The sequence below is a fragment of the Pimephales promelas genome, chromosome 22, assembly GCF_988280905.1.
Source record: "Pimephales promelas chromosome 22, fPimPro1.hap1.1, whole genome shotgun sequence".
In the NCBI taxonomy this organism is placed as follows: Eukaryota; Metazoa; Chordata; class Actinopteri; order Cypriniformes; family Leuciscidae; genus Pimephales; species Pimephales promelas.
Window position 1 is genome coordinate 20231304 of NC_142790.1, and position 21641 is coordinate 20252944.

Genomic DNA, 21641 nt, shown 5'->3' on the forward strand with positions numbered 1-21641 from the left:
TCTTCTGCTGTTGTAGCCTATCCGCCTCAAGGCTGTGCGCGTTGTGGCTTCACAAATGCTTTGCTGCATACCTCGGTTGTAACGAGTGGTTATTTCAGTCAAAGTTGCTCTTTTATCAGCTTGAATCAGTCATCCCATTCTCCTCTGACCTCTAGCATCATATGCCGCATACTGGATGTTTTTCCATTTTCACACTATTCGTAAACCCTAGAAATGGTTGTGTGTGAAAAAAATCCCAGTAACAGATTGTGAAATACTCAGACCGGCCCGTCTGGCACCAACAACCACGCCACGCTTGGAGTTCAGGAGATTGTCTTGACCAGGACCACACCCCTAAATGCATTAAAGGAACTGCTATGTGATTGGTTGATTAGATAATTGCATTAATGAGAAATTGAACAGATGTTCTAATAATCCTTTAGTTGTCATGTTGTTATATATATATATATATATATATATATATATGCACACACACCATCGTTCATCACAGTTATTAACTAAGGTCAAATTACAAATTATTTTTTTCTTTTTCTTTTTTTGTAGATAATAGCATTGGACATTCACTGATATTAACCAGTACAACCCTCTACAGTTTCATTTTCAAAATGCTCGGGTCAGAGACAGAGAGAGAGAGAGAGAGAGAGGGAGGGAAAAAGAAAGAATAGAGAGAGGCGAACTGGAGTCCTGGAAGGCAAGTTGTCAGAATATATGTGAGAGTCTGGAGTTTATTTTCTTGTAAAAGAGTCTGCTGCATCACTAGTGGTGACAGGGTTATGAGACATACTGTAGCACCCTGTAACATGAAGATACAGTATGCATGAACTTCAGATTTCAGAGTGTCGAATGTACAGGCACAGCAGAGTTTTTGGAAAGGCACTATATGGGTGTGTTTGTATTTGGGGATTTGGAAGTAGATCTTATTGTTATGCACCAGCTGCAGAAACATTTGCTGTAATGGATCCCAAAAGATTTGCTGGGTTTAATGTAGGGCAGCCCCCACATACTGTCTGCCTGGCAAGTGCCAACATGGGGCAGAGGGAGGGTGTCGTCCGTCTGTGTGTATGAGAATGAATATAAAATATGTCTTTCTACATGTGCATGCCATGTTCATTTGCCTTTACCCACCACCTGGGTAAAAACTCAAATAACCCAGCAAGCTGAACACAACTTTGGGTTAAAAAGCAAACCAGAATTTTTTAGAGAGTGTGTCTGGAGTCCAAAATGAACACCGAGCAAGTAACAAATAAACACTAGTTTTGATCAATGAAAAAAAACTCCAACTGATTTTTTTTTTAAATACCACATTACTGGACACAAGCTATCAATACATTTCAGGAACAAAATTCAAAATTCAGCTCAAACCTGGATGGATGGATGGATGCCACTTGCTCTGTGGTCATTTTAGACACCAGACACACAAAAAAATCTGGTTTACTATTTTTTTTTTAACCCAATGTTGTGTTCAGTGAGTGTGTGTGTATGTGTGGGTGGATGGATGGATATGGATAGAAATAAAAATAATTTATTACAAGATTTTGGACATGCATTGGCTTCTTAAAATGATAGTGAAATTATAATTTAATTGCCTGTAAGGCATACAGTTATGACTGACCGCTGGCAGAGATGGGACAAAACCTAATCATAGTTTTATTCTGATGCAACAGTGTCTTTAGTCCAGAGACGGTGTGGTGAGAAAGGAGGAGTTTTAAGAGAGAGAGGCTGATCTGAAGTGATGTGGTCAGTGGCTGTAAATAATCTGGGACATTGTGTCTCAGTTCTTCAGTCACAGCACTGGCTAAGAGCGCAGACTCACAGGTAAGTTGCTAAGTCATGTCAGCCACACTTAAAAAGAGTATGAGGGAAAATCATTCGGTGGCCAACATCGTATCCCACACACATTCAGACTGAAAGTAATCCCTGAAAGAGCAAAAGTGGGTGTGCTCAGCTGGGAAGTGTGAAGGCTGCAGCAGAGAGTAAAATGATAAATTAGCGACATCAGCTGTGTTCTGCTCTTCTGAGCGAACATGTCATGCTCAGAAAACAGGGAAACCCCAAAATAAGCCAGGATCGCTTCCAGCAATGTAAAACAGCATTCACAACACATTTAAACCAAGTAATGCATTTCGGAGTAAAACACAACATTAAGTGGAAAACAAGGTTGAACTGATCTTGGTTTTTATTCCTTAGGCTTTCATGGGCTAGTGAAATGTAGACTATGATGTCACTAATTATTAACTAATAATCATCGAAGTCATTACAATAGGCTTAATTTTGATTTCACGTTGTGATTAAAGACAAATAACAGCAGATTATAAAGGACTGTTCAAAAGTTAATGAATGTTTAATGTTTATCAAATTACAATTTAAAAGAACTATTTTCAATTTTAATATTTTTTAAAATGCAATTTATGGCAAAGGTGTGAAGAATGATTCAGAAATCATTCTAATATCAAGAAACATTTCTTTATCATCAATGATTAAAACAGTTGTGCTGCTTAATATTTTTTGTGGAAACCATGATGCTTTTTATCAGGATTCTCTGATGAATAAGTTCAAATGAACAGAATTTATTTGAAACAGAAAACATGTTATGTCTTTACTATTACTTTTGACGAGTTTAATGCATCCTTGCTGAATCTGTTTTAAAAAGTGAAAAAAAAAGCATACACTCTAAAAATGCTGAGTTGTTTTAACCCAATTTTGGGTCGAATATGGACAAACTCAAACATTGGGTTAAAAATGTAATTTAAAAATGTAACCCAATGGCTGGGTTTGTCCATATTTGACTCAAAATTGGGTTAAAACAACCCAGAGTGTTTTTTAGAGTGTATATGTCCCAATTCAAATGGTATTTCGTGACTGGGGTGAACAAGTCTTGTGCTGAAAAAGCACAGCATTTGGACTGATGGCCTGTTACGCTCACAGAGCACGTCATTAATCACTCCTTTCCTCTCATTCAAATAAACAACACCATTAAGACAGTTCTGCCCATCCACATACTCATAGTAAATAAGCCTGCTGCGCGGTTTGAAATGTAAAAGCAAGTTTATGGGCAGGCAGGCAGTAATGATGTTTACTCAAAGGCTTCTGGTCCTCAAGGGGACGAAACAAAGACACGGCCATCAAGGGCAGATCACTTATAATCAGCCTCTAAACCCATAAAACACGCTGTCTGTTCTCTATAGACAAACAATGACTCTTGTTTTTTATATTGCGACGCCAAGACTTAAACGTCGGCCAGAATGTCCCTCTTAAACATAATAAAAATTAAAGTAGCCACTCAAACCAACCACATACGGATTTGTGAAATATATCCAGCATGACCCCCATTCGCCCAATTAAACGTGCTGTGGATCCGTCCAGGGTTTATCGTATTGAAGAAACAGCCATGAAAAGAGGAGGACAGGGTGATTTATAATTAGACTCAGGGATTATGTTGCTGGGTCATAGAGAAATCAATGGACATTTTACATAGCAATCGGCTTCAATCAAAGGAACGCCTTTCAACGCTTGGTCAGGGCATTGGCAGTGAGATTAGAGAATTAAATAGTCAATAGGATCTTCACTGCACAAGCAGACGCATGTCGAAATGAAAAATCGCTTCGCTTGTTATGTTGTAAGCATCTCAATTTCTATTTCTCATAATGCTCATGACAACCACCTACAACATCCCCAGCATTATGGCGACGTTCATACGGGTATAAGTTTACAGAAAATGTGAAAATCGTGCTTAAATAATATATGTTGTAAAACCTATGGATGCCATGCAGTTCACAAAAATATATTTATTTTAAAATATAAAAATAATACATATTTTTCATTATATTCAAATCATAAATAGCTGATATTAAAATTCAATAAATAATAAAAAAAGAAAAGTAAAATAAATTGATTGACATGATATTATATGTGCAAGTATGAAAAAAGATAGTCATAGAATATTAAATCATACAAAATCCTATATTAATATTATTTTAATACTGTAAAATAATAGCAATATCGTAAACTTATGTTATACACAAACACACACACAGACACACACACACCATCCCTAACAGAAAAAAAAATCAACAACATTAAATAATGATATTAAAATCATATAATATAATGAATTAATCAATTATCATTTTTATTTCAAATTAATAATTTACTTATTAATTATTTATATATAATGAATTAATTTAAGAATCGCAACAAAAATGAGAATGAAAAAGGATATTCAATACAAAATATCATCTGAAACACAATATGAAAAAAAAAAAGTAAGCTATATGGGTTATAAACAGAAAGTGCTGTTTATCTGTTGATCACTGTTGAGCTGTTGATCACTTACTGTACGTTCACACTGCCACCGACTTCAGCTTCAAAAGCGTCAGGAAGTCATTCATTTTCAATGGAAGCTGGCTTTTCTCAGCTGCAAGGAGCGTCAAATCCATCGGCGTCACGTTTTGGGCGTTTTGAGCGTCAATCAGAGAGTTGAAAGAAGCTCAACTTTATGTTAATGACTTAGGCTAGAGCTTCTGTGATGCTCAAGTCGGAGGCGGTGTGAACGTACAGTTAGGCTATTGAGCGTCTGCTCACTGAGATCTACACTCCTGCGAAAACTATAAAAGCTGTCTACACCACACAATGAATCATTTGTAATAATGAAACGATTTGTGATCTAAATCTTCTTGTGAAGCAAAACTCCAGAGATTCTGGCCAACACCTCTTATTGGCCACTGCGTTCAACAGAAACGTTTGTGATTGGCTACAATGATCAATGCTTTAAAAACGCACTGTAATAGAAACCTTTGATGCTCTGAAGCAGAGTGCTTAGATACACATGGGAGCCTTTGAAAGCATGTCATTGGGTACCGAATATACCCAGTACTGCAGAAATGCTGGTTTATTCACATTTTAAAAATGCTAGTACCAACTTGGTACCAAAATACAGGAACTTTTGACAACCTTAACAATATTATACATGTAAATTATAATATTAATGCCTAGAAAAAAAATGACAATGACATAACCTGGACCCGAAAGACAGTCAGTCAGACTCTTTTTTTTATGACCAACAGAACAAGACACTGATTTAACTGATAAAGCTTGTCTGTAGTGTGACACGATCTGCTAGATAGAAAAAGGCCAACAAGCGTACGGACCAGCTCGCGTGATCTCAAGATATGGAAACGAAAATAAACAGATTTGACATAATTGTGTGTCATACACACTGTAAAACAAGCAGCTGAGGGAGGAAAGGCAAAATTGATGTTTAGATAAGCGTTACATCATTGAAAGCTAAATCTTTTGTAATATATGTTCCATGCAACTCAAGCAACAGCTGTATTCCCTTTTCACAGAATGAATGACAGCTTGTCTTCATAATTTTATCCTGTCAATCAAACTCTGAACATCAGCCTTTGTTCGATGTATAGACAAAAATATAAATATGCAAATAACGGTTCTGACTCCCTATAATTTCAAATCTGACTGCTCCTTTTCCCCCCGTTTTGGTCAAATGCAAACACGCATGCAAAAAGGGCATAATGGAGGCAAGCTGTTAACCACATGATTGACATGTAAATTCACATAAACCCTGCTTCAATAAACAAGTAAAAATTGCACTACAGGTGAATATTTTTTAGATTTTGGATGGATGAGATTATTCGCGTGTTTTATTGTTTCCGGAGCTCGTGTGAAGAATCCGCCTCACGGGGAGCAGCAGCTCATTTGCATTTAATGGGACACACAAAAAACAGAGCGTTTTTTGTTTTGTTTTTTTGCTGAAATTTCACCAGACACATTCTTGGGACAACATAGATTTACGTATATCTTATATCTTGTGAAAATGGGCATAATATGTCACCTTCGAGTTAAATTTAAAAATAACAATTATACATTTCAATTTATTAAAACAAAGTGTAATTCAATAGCAAAATTACATTTGTTAAATTACATTCCTTTTTAACATTATTAAGTAGTTAAGTAGTAGTTTTAGGTCATTTTAAGTAGATAGTTGAAGGTAATTAAAAGATGAGATTCAGTCTGAAAAGAAATCATGACAATAATATTATAAAGCGCTAAATACTCTCAAACAGTTTGAAGAACACTTCCTTAAAGGTACAATATGCAGGATTTTTGCAGTGAAATATCCGAAAACCACTAGGCCAATGTTATATATTTTGTTTAGTTGATTACTTACAATATCCCAAATGTTTCCAATTATTTGTAAATCGTGAGAAAATTGCGATTTTTAACCAAGGAAACGGGGCGTGTGAGCAGGGGTCGCCAGTCAATGACGTCATATCCGCGTTACCCCCGGTTTCCACCAGGTTTAACCTCGTACTGCAATAGTAACCATGGCGACAGACGTAGACAACTGGGTCGGTTATGCCCATTATGTGTTCTCAACAGTGTAAGCGTCCCTAGCAGGGTTTTGTTCAAACATTATGGACCATGGCAAGCAGACTTTGAGACAAAAAGAGGACTAAAACAAAGATCAACATCTTTCGATATGCCGAGAGCTCCACGTCCGCGACTTGACAGAGTGTTGAGTGTTGCATGTTACTGTATGTAATCAATGTATGTAAAACTAATCAATGTTATATAGTTCAACATGATGAAAAGTTATGTTATTCTCTAATGTGAATCTAGCTTAGTCTCATACAGTCAACAAACAACCTAACTAACAACATTCAACACACACAAATGCCGTTTAGTGTGATCGTGAAACTGTTAGAGCAAGTGAAGCAGCGCTGCGTTACCTCAAGTTTAATTCCGATAATAAACTGACCTGTGTGAGTTATTCAGCATGTAGTTCGGTAGAATGAAATGTCCTTATTCCTTTACTGTATATCCGCGGGACTTGCGTGTGGCGCTGGTATACGTCTAGCAATAGCGCCCTGCTTCGTACTACAGTCATGTTAAAAACATCAATGTATCCATAAAAGATCTATCAGCTTGACGACAAGATCCATAATTCTGCTTAATGCGGAATATATGTCATTCATTTATGCCTTTGTTATTGTAAGAGGTTAGCGACCCCTGGTGGTGAAACAATATTGCATATTGTACCTTTAATACGATTTTTTGCAAATAATAAAACTTTCAGATCGAGTGAAGAAATAACTGATGAGTGAGATAATGAATCCAGTATAGAAATTGAACCAGGCACTATTTTACATATTTTTATTTCAGCAGTGTGTTTACGCTGTTGTGCTGTTTACGAATGCTGTGTGAAACAGGCCCAAGTCCTTTTCGAACATGCTTTGAAGATGACTTAAACACGTCCCTTCAGCGGTTTTTGGGAAAGCATTTATGGAACATCCATAACGTAAACACATACACACTCCCCTATGTCAGCTTCCAACTCAACAGCCAAACAAATTCTGATCCTCATAACCCTCCATCGACATACACACTCTCTGCATGATTGCATGTCCTTCATCTACCCCTGCTGTGTACCCACTAGGAGCTCCTATTTAATCCTTTCAGGCATGGGAATGCGGCATGTGTCGAATATGGATTCGTACAATTGTTCCCTCCGGTTAACTCTTCAGCTGGTGTACACAATCCCACACAAATCAAGAAAACACAAACATATTCACTGAGCCAGCAGCTTGCATGTGTATGTGTACATGATAAAGCGCCTGTGTCCATGTACCCTCTCCGCACCGGGGTTTGTGTTATCATGTTTTTTCGGCTTTATATACCGTATGTATGACGGTTACGCTACAGTCTTGCAGAAGCAGAGTGTCAAGAGCTAAGAACGTAACACCATTTAAACACACCACCGCAGGGCTGTGCTGAAACCTCTCACTCTCTCTCAGTGTTTTCACTGCTGTGCAACAGCGGCAAACAAAATGCCCTGCTGACATAACACTCTGGAATGACCAGCATCTACAGCGCTCGGTTAAGGTCAAGTCCAGATTTTAGTGGAGTCTGGCAAGAAGAAGATTGAGTGAATGCAACCATGTATGTGTGTGTGTCCAGCCCTGTTTGCAAGGTTTTAACATCTGACTTGTGTGATCTGATCACAAGTGGTCAGGCAATCCACAAGTGGTCGACATCTATACCTGGTAGTAACATGATTGGATTTTTTTCTGGTTTTGTGGCTGCATATCTCACTCATGATGATTAAGTGCTGAAGTGAATCTGCACAAACAGGCTGAATTAAATAATAATCAAATAATAATAATTATATCTATAATTATATATTAGGTAAATATATATATTAGGTGGACTTGAGAAATTAATTGGGGGTACATAAAAAAAAAAAAAAGAATGAATACTTTTATTCAGTAAGGATACACGTGTGTTCAAATGTGGCAGTCCAACATATATAATGTGAAAATATATTTATATTTTTCAATAAAATTGTTTTCTCTTAAAGTTTCTAATCATCAAAAAAGAACCCTGAGAAAAAGAAAAAAAAAACAGTACCATGGTTTCCACAAAAAAATATTAAGTTATACAACTTTTTGCAACATTGAAAATAATAAATTATTATTAACACCAAAGGAGTGTATTAATGATTTCTGAAGGATCATAAGACACTGAAGACTGGAGTAATGATGCTGAAAATTCAGCTTTGCCATCACAGGATTGATAATATTACTGCTTTTTTTTTTAACTGTATTTTGATTTTTTGATTAGTAAATACAGATTTGATAGCATAAAAGACTTCTTTTTGCATGTATTGTTTTTTTAAGCCACGATAAACATTCAAAACACTTGTTTTAACACAACTGTCTTTCACTGTACAAATGCAGGTGGTTTTTGATCAACTACCTGAGAAAGTGATCAAATCCCAAAATGCTTTGGTTCCCATTTACATCAGCATTTTGTGCCGTCCATTTATGATCAGATCACTTGAGATGGATCTAAACACCAAGAGTAAACTGCATCACTGTGTCCAAGTGTTCGTTCATTACAGATCAGATACAGGTAAACCTTGACCATGACCCTTCCGCTTCTCTCTTTTCCAAAGGGCAACCCATTTTTTAATCTCTCCATCTCATCTCAGCATGCAGATAAGTATTAAATCAAGCCCAGCATCTCGTTGTCTCGTCGAATTCTGTCTGTAATATTTAATCTCAGATTCAATTAATATCTCCGCAGTCCTTACAAACACAGCCCCACACTTAATCACTGTAGAAACACATCCCTCATTGTCAGAGCAAAATCAAATAATCCAGATAAGACTGATCTGGGAGCAAGAGGGACAGGGATTTTACAAAATGCAGAGACAGAATTCACTCATTATTGAGTATTTTATATGAATTTAGCATAAAAGAAGAAATACATAACTGGTTCTGTATCAGGGGTCAACAACAACGTGTGTTTTGGGTGCTGGTGTATTTTGTTCCCACCAGAGAAAACTTCTTCTGACACCATTCACGGTGGTTTAAATAAGTCTTTTTCAGCAGAGGCGAGCACAAAAAGGAAACACTGAATATTGAAAGCAAAATGTGGATGGAAGCTGATACGCTGCGGTACGCACAGCCAGGGCCCTTAACCCTCTGGATGATGCCCTAAGTAAAGGGATAAGGAAAATGGGGCTTCCTTTTCAGTTTCTGCTTTCTGATTACTACACAGACTAATTATCTTCCCCCCGTTTCATCTGAATGTGTGTGTGAAGATGCTGCTTTAGGCAAACAGCATCCGGCACCAAACTGTGCTCAGCCCAGCACAGCGAGAATACAAACCTCAAACGGCTGCAAGCGTTGACAGATATGCACCACAGTATGCAAAAAAAGTGCCCCAATTATGCCTTTTTGGATTTTAACTTTTATGTAGTGTGTAATATATCTGTTTGTGAATTTAAATTGTCCCCTTTTCAAAGAGCATAATAAATGGACAAATTGTCTACCAAAAGAAAGAACTGATTCTGAACAGCCAGGAACGAGTCATCAATAATTCCAGGCTTACGCCCTTCACACACCTATGTAGTTTTGTAAAATATTTGCATAATCATTTTATGGTCTTTTATGGCTGCTTGCAAAAACACTTAATTTGACCCAAACTCCAACACTGTAGTTGTAGCTTAGGCCTGGAAGATTTTGGGTCGTGTTGTCGACATGCTGAGGAAGCTGAAATTCAGATTGGTAATGGGTGTTTCGTTTCTGACACACACTATAAGCGGTAGACCAATCGCAGACTAGGCCATCTGACCAATCAAAGAAGAGTAGGCTCTCGAAAAGGAAGGGTCTCAAATTTGCGGCCGATATTTTGTGGCCCCCGACATGACATTAAAGTTTACTGTTAGCGAATTGTTTTTTTAAGTATAATAAATGGAAAAGTGCCTTCCAAAAAAATATAAAAAAAAATAAATCAATATCATATTATGTTGTATAAAGAAAATAAAAAGGACATGAGCAAATATAAGCATCACAAAGATGTGTTATAAGGAAAAGACAAAGAAAGTTTGTAAAACTTCAACTGTCAGAAGGACGACTCATGAAGAACCAATCATGTACAGAAAGGAATGCTCAACTTCAGAGAAACAGTTCAGAAGAAACATTAATAATAAAGATTGAGAACATTGGATCAGTTGTGCTACTTTTTTTGGAATACTGGAATACTTGATTCCAAAAGCCCAGCCTGACCCAGACTCTACATCCAGCGGCCCCCAGTTAATTTGAGTTTGAGACCCCTGGTTTAGATAGACTGTGTGTGTATATGATGCTGTATGTATATGTATATATGCATATTATGAGAAAATGTAAGTTGGATGCGTGTAAAGATATTGTGAGAGCCTTTTCCAATTTAAAAAACCTTTAAATTAGCCTAATATTGACACTTCAAATATACTAAAAATATAATCCTCGCCTGGCTATTAGTGCCATGTCAATGCGATTGAGTTACAATCTCAGAATGAATGAGAATTTGGTAGTGAATCAACAAAAGAAAGATCAATGATTCTGTAAACAGTTGGTCACATTTGCTGATTATTAGATATATAATATATTATGTGTAAGGCGGGTGCCAGTAGGGCTACCCCTCGAGAAGACAAAAGGCTCTCCTGGGAATTAACATTTGAATTCTCTCTTGCATTGCACATGTAACAGCGATTTCCGAGATGCACCACGCAGTCCAGCTCACACCTCACTTTTACAGTCTCATTATCTCCCCCTGTTCCCCCTCTTCTCCTCCACACCTAAAACTCACTAAACCTATGGAATGTTAAATGTGTACAATAAGTAATTATACATGTTTGGTATCATCTGAAATGTCTCAGTGTGACTGGTACAGATGTTTCATTCCCAAAGAAGTAAAGCAAAAGGTACTGAAGATCTTGAGATTTAAGAGATAACTTGCACATAGACGAGGGGTGGGCCATCCAGGCAAATGGCATTCTGCTCCCAAAAGGTGTAAATTCAATGAATGCAAATTCCCATTGTTAGCCATGCGAAAGAAGTTTGTGTCTTGGTCTGGGTATATAATGAATTGCAACAAGAGGCTCAGGGCGATTTGTAACTCAAATTAGCCCGTGATGTTGAGTGAATGCAAAACATTTCGCATCATGTATTTTATAGTGTCGGGTTTGCATCTTCTCTCTTCATTCCAGAGCATTTGATGTTTTGTATTTATTATCTTTGAACTGATTATGAAATTGGCATGATACATTTACCTTTACAGTTACATTTGATTTATTCGGTCTGACTCTGAAATTGTTTTCCCAAGTATTAAACGGATTCGTATGTTACTGCAAGTTTTGCGTCAGATTAGTGACAATTAATATTTGGCTCTAATTCAAGTGTCGTTGGTTTGCAAAGACAAGAAGTGAATTTCCGTTTAGGGCAGCAAACGCGCTGCTTGACCAACCTAAATTTGGCTGTGTCTTACCTCTGTTTTAATTTAATGTTACTTTAGATAAATGTACGTGGGAAATCATGTCATGGCCAATCCAAACCTACACTCTAAAAAAATGCTGGGTTGTTTTAACCCAATTTTGGGTAAAATATGGACAAACCCAGCCATTGGGTTAAAAATTTAATGTAAAAATGTAACCCAATGGCTGGGTTTGTCCATATTTTACCCAAAATTGGGTTAAAACAACCCAGCATTTTTTAGAGTGTATTATAAGAGAAGTAACGTTGGTTGACTTATCTGTAATAGTGGCCGTACTTCTACTGAAGTAAACGTTAAGTTAAATTCAAGTGTACGCGATTCCATAGGGGCTATACCAAAGTATCTTTGATTGTGTAAACGTGAATGTAACTGATCTCAGGTATATAGCAATTACCTTTGTTTGGTGACCAAAACTGATGAGCTTGCGAACGCGAGACACGTGTTAAACGCAAGACGCGAGGACCTCTGAGCGACATAGCTTCCTGATCTGAATGGGCTAAATATAATTAAAGAGTTAAAAAGAATAATCAAACATTTGCTCACTTTTAATGATGCTCGGATTTCATTAAAACCTTTTTCATTTATGGAGTCAGATGAAATAACGAGATAATACATATGAGAAAATGTATTTAATTTAATCTTGTTGATCCTCCACCTTCATCCGTCTTAACAGAAACCCCCATTTGGACTGATAAACAGGCTTACGATGTTCTACATACAACTATAAAACTGTGCTTTTTTGCAAGATACACTCCAGTGAGACTGTAGATCCACATTATTTACTGCCAATGGAAGAGACTGGAGGCTGGAAACTCACTGTTTACAGTGCCTTGTCCTCACAGACCCTCAAAACAGCAGAGCAATAACAAATAAAAACAGAGTAAAAATAAAAAAATAAAAAATAGCATAACTACCAACACACTACCATGGCAGTCCAAGCCGCCAAGAAATATTGCACCCTACAGGTCTTTTTTAATACCGAGTGTTTGTAGGTCATCTAATATACAGTAAGTGCATTTATCATTTAAGATCATTGTAAATTAAATAAATTTTTAGATGTTCTTATGCTATCAGACCTTGTTTATAAAAAGACTCCATATTAAACATAATTTCCCTATTGGAAAATCCAGCTACAACCAGCTTCTGTTATTCTGGTTGGTAGTTATAGTTTTGTTGAGCTGTCCAGTGGCCAATATGTACCGATTTATAATTAACCATTTATCTTTTCTTTTTGATGTAACAACTGATCATTAGACAACAAAAATGCATTATGGAGATTATTAATTATTAATATTTATTTTAGTTAATTTATTAATTATTTAGTACTATCCATAGTAATTGTAAGATGGATGGACAATATATCAACATCTACAGATGGATTAATGGATGGATAGTCTAGAAAGTTAAAGTAACTTAATAATACTTTCCATAATTAATCCACTTTTAAAATAACAGACATTTAATCCCTTCTGAAAAATGTGTATATTAACAATTAATCAAGCCCCCCCCCCCCCCAAAAAAAAGAAAAAAGAAAAAAGATTTTTGTACAAAATGTAGTGCAGAATCATTTTTGCATTAGTCAGTCTAGTACTCAGCAACTACCTATGAAAATTAGTATATTGCCTCACATTCGTTCTGGTAATTGTGCAAAATGTCCAGTCACCTGAAATGTTGAATTATCAACCTTCAAACACTGACTATTAATTAAGAAGATTGCATAATGCACACTAATCATAAAATCCTCAAGTAAAACATAGATATGCAAAACAAGGGTCATTTGTCATTTAAAAAGTAGTTGAGCAAAGCCTCACACATCCATAAATAAAGAACTGGCCTCTCAGTTTGGCTCAGGACAAATGATGTGACTTTAGATGGGCAAAATGCATGGCTGCTGTTGAGCTTTTAATTAACTTGTGAGCACTGTAGGCATAGTCACCTCCATTAATCACTTATTTTCATGTCTGCAGGAGTCATGACGATGCAGCCAAACCTGAACATATGCTTCCGGCTATGTTAATAGCCAAGTGCCCAGTGCCCCAACCTCTCTAAACGTCATCTCTTCCTTTATGATAATTTGCACTTGTGTTCTTTTTTGAGTTACTGACACCCATTAGCACAAACTAAGTACATGAGAACATTAATCTTTCATGGCAGACTTGACTTGTGGGATGTAATTTAATTGTATCCTGTATATGCAAGGTTTTAAATGAGTTTCTTCTGATGTTGCCGCAAAACTAAAGAAAAGTTAAGGATGCAGAACTAAGGCCTAGGACGTCAATTATTTAAACATTCATTAGTGTTATTTAAACATTCATTGGATTAAAAGTTGACTCAAGTCAAAGTATGCAGCTAAAACATACCCGAGTGAAAAGAAAAAATGTTCTAACATAAAGTGAAATATATACACGCAAAATATTGCACTTTTTATACATATTTTGAAGGATACTTTAAAAATAAAATAACAATCACAAATAAATATACTAAAAATACCTCTTAAATACACTGGAAATATGATGCTATCTTTTTTTATATTTAAAAGGTCCTAAACTATGGCCCTGTGGGCTTAAACTATGCAGTCAATGAATGGACAAAAGCCTCTTCACAAGATATTACAGTTCCAGCAGCTGCACATCTTGATTATTTGCACGGCAAACATTCGGATAGTATCTTCCCACATAAAACTGAGCAATCCAGCAGGATTACAAACTATTACTGCAGCAAAACAACGCAACACTTGCGTGTCCCGTCTACCAGATATGTTAATGCATTTCTCCCGAAGCATCACACAGCATTATATTGCAGGCAATCCTTATTCATGAAGGCGCTCGAGTTTACAATCAACACTTTATGAAGCATCTATTGCTATGCGGGGAATGTCTACAGTGGCCCTCCAGTTGCCCGGCCTCATGGGACTGGCACGCGGCTCTCAAAAGCAGCGAGCTCGGATTCAAAAGCATCAATGAGGGAGAGAAAAAGAACCGGAGGAAAAGTGAGCAAGGAAGAGAGAGAAGCAAAAAGGAGAAAAAGCTCTCCCTTCACCACGGGACTGCTCTTACTGAGATAAGCGTGAGAAGCCACCGGGTGAACCATCACCTACACCACGAGCAGGACCAGAGTGAGAGGATGGAGAGTAAACGGGATGAAAGGACAGAAGGAATGAATGCAGGCGGGCATGAGGGAAGGAAGGTGCACATGTTTGAAGTCCATGTATATCAATATCTCTTACTTCCTTCACTGAGACTGCACTGGAGAGATTGTAAAGAGCTCAAAAGAGCCACAGAACAAAGACGGGTTCCCTGGCTGAGGAACAAAGGGGCAAGCAGAGCCCAGCTCATTTTATGTCTTTCATGGCATTTTCATAGGCTTCTTGACATGTTTTCGATCAGGCAAGAGCAGGGAGAGAAACCCATCCACACCTTGAGCAGTATTCAAAAGCTCGTATGTAAAAAGATGCATGGAAGAAGTTGAATTGAGACCCTCATGGTGGCTGCCATCCTCTTCCTGCCAGTGTGTTGGACAAGATAGAGATCCAAACACACACACACTGCTTTAGATTTCTTCTGTCAGTGTGGGCTAAGACAGCTTTAAAATCATTCAAAGTAGAAAGAACAAGGACTTCAAACCACTTACTTTTTTTTTCTGAAGCAAACATGAGTGGTCTTGCTTGTGCAAAACTCCCTACCACAATCAAGCGGGCTGTGGGTGGCAGTTGCAGGTTGCTTTTGCATACTATACTATTCTATGTCATTTTGTAGTATAACAGCTAGCTGATTTTGCCCAAAACAAATAAATGTTTCGCCCGATAACAGATAAATAACCAATTTTAAAATTTTATACTACTTTGACTAAATAAATTTAAAAACACAATATTTAAATGCAATACATTTTAAATGCTATGTGAATGTTGAGGCAACTCAACATTGTAATGTACAGAGTGAAAATGGAAATTCTTACTAAAATGTGCTAAAGATTTCATTTAACAACGTTAGTAAAGTATCCATGCTTTTAAATGAGTGTTAGATGACGGCTGTCACACTCGCACATCATTTGGACTTTGTTTTCAGTTTGCACATTTCCCTTAGTTTGTCATCATGGTTGTTAAATGATTTGTCATTTAAAGGAGTAGTTCACTTTTCAAAAAAACTTTTGCTGATAATTTACTCACCCCCATGTCATCCAAGATGTCCATGTCATTCTTTCTTCAGGTGAAAAGAAATTAAGGTTTTTGATGAAAACATTCCAGCATTTTTCTCCATATAATGCACTTCATTGGGAACCAAACGGTTCAAGGTCCAAAAGAAACTTTCAGTACAAACTGCAAACTGTTCAAAGGGCTTTAAACGATTCCAGACGATGAATAAGGGTCTTATCAAGCGAAACAATCGCTCATTTAACCCCTTAACTGGCACCCCCCTTTTTGGCAATGGAGTGCAAACTGACATACCCATAATAAAATGGTTGTTGCTAATGAGTCCTTGTGACCACACACAAAACCAAGGTATCATTTAAAAGCTGACACTTGACAGTTTATTATGAAAGACTTAAAATTGTTCTGAGCAATTACTAACAGAGAGATAAATAAGCTCAAAAACAATGGACGAGAATTTTTTTTTTGTATATTAATTTTTTATGAAAAAGAAAAACGCTAAAGGCAAATATATATGGGCCTGGAAACACAAGCAAACTAAAGCCATAGGTCTTAACAATGTATGTTTCAAATTTGAAGTTTATACAAGCAAAAATGAATTTTTTACAAAGATTTATTTCAGCGCATGTCTAGGCACCTACCCAAAAAGGCCACTTGGAGTCTCCAAAGGGACACTTGGTAACCACCTTTTACCATGAGCTATAACAAGTTTGTTTGATCATTTCAATGTGTTTTTTTATTACAATATGACAAAGCACAATATATATACTTTCTCTGGTATATTTTTTACCTCCTAAATGTTTATAAAAATGTGTGTGTTTGCATTTTTGGAAAGGGCCCCAAAGTGACACTTGGCAACTTACTTGTAAAAAGTTTAACAAAGTCTTTGTTCACTACCATTCATTTAATGGTTAAGAACGACACATTATTTAGCAAATAAAAAGTTTTTATTTATATATTTGTATACATCTACAAACAAAAGTTTCTCTTTGTTATTAGCAATCAAGACAGTAATAAACATTTCTCAAAAAGTGAGCAGAAAAAGTTGATGTGCACAGGACTGTGACACTCACAAGATCGACGAGGAGGAGGGTCAGGCACCTTGCTTTTGTTGGGATGTCCAGCCAGCTCCAAAATCAGTCTCCCAGAATGCCTTTTGAGACATTGGCTTCTGGTTTTTAGCCTTTGCCAAATCCTGTTGCAGAATATTGGTGCTGAAGTGCCATCACTGTTGAACAACAAACAGGAAAAGAAATTTAGATTTCTTAACATTTTTATAAATACACATTTATTTTCAAATGACCATTCACATACAGCAATCTACCTCTACACCCACAATTGTTGCCCTGATTGCTATATTTGCACTACCGGCTTTGAATGTAAAATCTGTGAGGATCATTCACATACAGCATTCACCTCCATAGCCACTCTATTGTTGCACTGATGGCACATTTACACTACAGATTTTATATTCAAATTATCATTCACATAGAGCAATTCACCTCTCTTTTGTTGCCCTGATTGCACATTTACACCAGCTTATAGTGCAGACTGTAATCAGACAACAATGCCCTAAAATACTATTTTTTCCTCACTAAACATTACTTGCTTCACATTATTTACTTACCACAAAGTGCTGGGCTGTCTCTTTCCTCTTGAACTCCCAGAGACAGCTGTAGATGTTGCAGCAACACATGGACACTTTGTTTGTCTGTTGTCCAGAGAGGCCTCTGTCTGGTACTCTCATCATCATCATCGTCACTGTTGAATTACACAACATGGATTAGAAACACGCCTAACACAACTGATTATCTTACATATAAATTACATTTTGTTCTCTGAAAAGTTTTGTTTGAACTTCGTCTTGCGTTCTACATACAAAACAATAGCAGCTAGCCTATAGCTAAAGTTACATAAATAATGTTCAATGTTGTAACGTTACACTTCTAATTCAGCGCTTGAATAACAATGGAATTGCACTGCATTTCAATGCACTTATAAGCCCCAATACTAGTGCAGAAAATAAAAACTAAAAAGCAATGTAACAAACTCACTAAAATGTTTAGAAACTTACCGATCTAAAACTGGATCGAGACCTGCCAAAAACATATCCTCTTCTTCAGAGACGGCGCTGGATACAGAACTCTCTTCTGAAAAATACACGTTTTCTTCATCCCAGCTTCGCAGAAGTTATTCCATTGCAGCAGTAGGAGAAATAACTTCTGTCCCCGACGTGAACCCATTGCAGCAGGCGAATGTGTAAACAGAGCGAGTGAACGCCAGCCAGCAGGTGTAGCATAGAGCAGAGCCTGGGTGTCATGACAACCTCGTCACGTGTGCGTAAATTTCCATGAAGCAAATGGTTGCGCGCACAAAGGAACACTGTTATAAACGCGAGATTATGTAAATCCGCACATGGGCGTATTTGTTATGCCATAAGGTGTGTTCGACATCGCCTGCGGCTGGATGCAACCGATCGGCGAGAACAGCCGCGTGCAGGCGGGGAGGAGCTGCAAACGGAGACGTGAAGTCGGACAATTTCTGGTTCCCGTAGTGACGGCTCACGTGGTGTTTGCATGCTTATACCACAGCTGAAGTGAAATAAGTGCAACATTTGCCAAATAAACAGATATTTCAGACACATTTTCATTCAATACTTTACTGCTTCATACAGCATCTGTTTGAACTAGAATAAAGTTCAAAATAAGCCTATAATCAATGACGTGGAATCAACGTTTTTTAATCAGTTTTATTTTGATAAACATGACACAATATAACATCGAAACTACATGAAAAGACTATTAACTGTTATAGAAAACTGATTTGTGAGCTTTAGTGCAAATAAATGTGCGAGAACAAACACGAAACGCACGTGATCGTTGTCATGCATTGAATCCGGCGAATCGTGGAACAGCTGTGACATCATCAGAGCTCGTGCAGCCGCTCTTGAGAAGCTGCGCTGGCTGAGTCCTGCGGCTACTCTCGTATCGCTCTCGCGGTACTTTGATGGCATACATCACAGTCACGTGGAGTCAGCGCTGCATCAAGTCGGACAACATTTCTAACCGGCATGCACTGTTTCAAGTCAGCCGCCGATCGGTCTGCGCAGAGCTGCATGAAGTCGAACAAGCCTATTGGCTTCAGATGGGTGGCAACAGAAAAGTTTCCCATTGCTATTGGTTTATTTTTTTACCACACATATTAGCATTATACATGATCACACGTCAGCAAAAGCGCCTGACATCCTTCAATACTTTCTATAATTACATGGCCAGTTTTCATCGGACATCTTCTGGACCGATCTCATTCATTTCCAGACACTCTACTAAAAACACTGATATGTTGTTTTCGTTGAATAATGTGCTAGATGTGGAGAGTTCGTCGAATAAACAGGACAACGCCCCGTGTGATTAGCAATTGTCAGGATGTAAACAATAGAAGTAATATGGATATTTTTAACAGTTTGCATGTTTTTAGACAATTTTTTTCCCATGGACATCATATACTGGACTCTTCACGTGGTAAAAAGACCGATGTCATCATTATTGTGCCAAGCATTACATTTACACAACATAAAAAGGTAAGCCCCCCCCACCCCCTTCATAGTTGTATCACGTTGTTAAAGTTGATACAGAATAACAAAAAACGGCAGCAAAGTTTTCTTGATTGTATAATGCTTATATCGAAACGAATATACAATGTCGTAGCTTTACAACAATGTATTGGTTAACCTTATAACTTGACAAATAGATATTGTAAACACGCGATCAATGTAAACAATACAAGTTGGGATCACTGGTGATCCCATGCCAGGCAAGGGGTTAAAAAAAACAAAAAAAACAAAGTTTAAGTTTTATAAGATCAAACGCTCGCCTTGCTCTGTTCTGTGACGCACGTTTGTGACTCTGCTGTTCAAACTCGTTCAATAAAATGAACGAATCTTTCTCCGAGTCAATTCAATCGTTTCGTTCGTTGAATGAACCAAATGACTCGGAAAAATATTTGTTCATTTTGATGAACGAGTTTGAACAGGAGAGTAACTAACGCGCATCACAGAACAGAGCAAGGCTTATAAAACTTAAACTTTGTTATGTATTTATTAAATGAGCGATCGTTTCGCTTGATAAGACCCTTTTTTATCGTCTGGAATCGTTAAAAGCCCTTTGAACAGTTTGCAGTTTGTACTAAAAGTGTCTTTTGGACCTTGAACCATTTGGTTCCCATTGAAGTCCATTATATGGAGAAAAATGCTGGAATGTTTTCATCAAAAACCTTAATTTTTTTTCGACTGAAGAAAGAATGACATGGACATCTTGGATGACATGGGGGTAAGTAAATTATCAGCAAAAGTTTTTTTGAAAAGTGAACTACTCCTATAATTCAGCTGTGTTCCGCTTCTGTTCAGTTTGTTCTGCCTCAGTAATGCTTTGTGGAAGATATCCTTTGTTCATGTTACATGAGAGTTATATTAAAGTACTTTTGATCCTTCATCCTTGTCTTCATGTTTGCTACAAACCATGACAACGGCAAAGTATATACTAAATGTACTCTAAGAATAAGGGGGAAATGAGTATAGCATAAATACAATAAACATATACAAAATGATCATTATTAATTAAAAAAACTCAGCCAATAACCATTATAATCACATTTTTAGTTCCAATTCTTTAAAACTGTAACACAAGCAACAGTAAACAGTTTTTTACTCAATGAAATGTTTATGTGACTGACTAAATGATTATTTAAGGGCATTTAAAGTGCAGTTTCACGTGTTCAGAAACATAAATGGATGTTGCACCCTTGAAATTAACCTTATCTTTCACATTGCTGTTTTAATATTCACAATCTGTGGAAAAATAAAGACAATTTTAGCCAATTAAAAAGTGGTTTAATTGCTTTTAGCCTGTTTGTCTTGGCTCATTAATTGCTTGACTTGGCATAGATTTTGATCTGAATTTCACCGCATGCACGCAGACAGGGTGGAACTGTGTCACAAGACAAGGGAAAGGAATAAACAGCACAACAGCATTGAAAGGCAGAATAGAAAAGAGCGCAAGAGTGAGCGAGTTCTACCATTCCCAGAGGAAAGCTAAAAGCAAATGGCTCTGCTTTCATCAATAGTCTCTGTCTCTCTCTCCTTACATGGCCTCTCTTCATCGCCAATAACATCTGTCAATAACTGACACTCGACATCGAGTCACAACCGTTATGACATCAATCACTTACTATGACATCATCCATCAGCTCCACTTCAGACGGCCTGGTCTTGCCTGCCGTGCTTTTATTAAACACAATATTCTATGCTTCTTGTGTTTTTGGGTGTATTCAAAAACACGGGAATGCAGAGAACGAAAGAAACAAACACACAGCTGGAGTGGAGCCTTCATTAAGGGGGTGATGATGTATGCTGGTGCAGCTGAAGGCTCTGGCTCATAACAGGAATCTATACACAAAGCCATTAGGAGAGCTCCCTACGCTCTCCCGCCCAATACAACACCATTTCATCAGTTACTTATAACTGGCTTTTTACAGTTTCTGAAGACAGCATGAGCGGTGCTTACCTGTGCAATAGTCGCCACTGCAGTGCTAGAGAAATGGGGTTGGTTGCCAGAGTGGCATGTTGCAATATATTGGAATTGACAATAACCATGATATA

The 21641-nt window shown here is 37.3% G+C and overlaps 1 protein-coding gene and 1 long non-coding RNA gene across 6 annotated transcripts in view; both read right to left on the reverse strand.

The window, feature by feature from the left end:
• ctnnd2a (catenin delta 2a) overlaps positions 1-21641 on the reverse strand; it is a 276192-nt gene that overhangs the window by 161008 nt on the left and 93543 nt on the right. The window lies entirely within an intron of this gene.
• LOC148969605 (uncharacterized) lies at positions 16237-18369 on the reverse strand. Its single transcript, XR_016149306.1, has 3 exons — positions 18060-18369; positions 17613-17746; positions 16237-17213 (listed from the first exon to the last, which is right to left on the reverse strand). It is a non-coding gene; the product is annotated as an uncharacterized LOC148969605 (long non-coding RNA).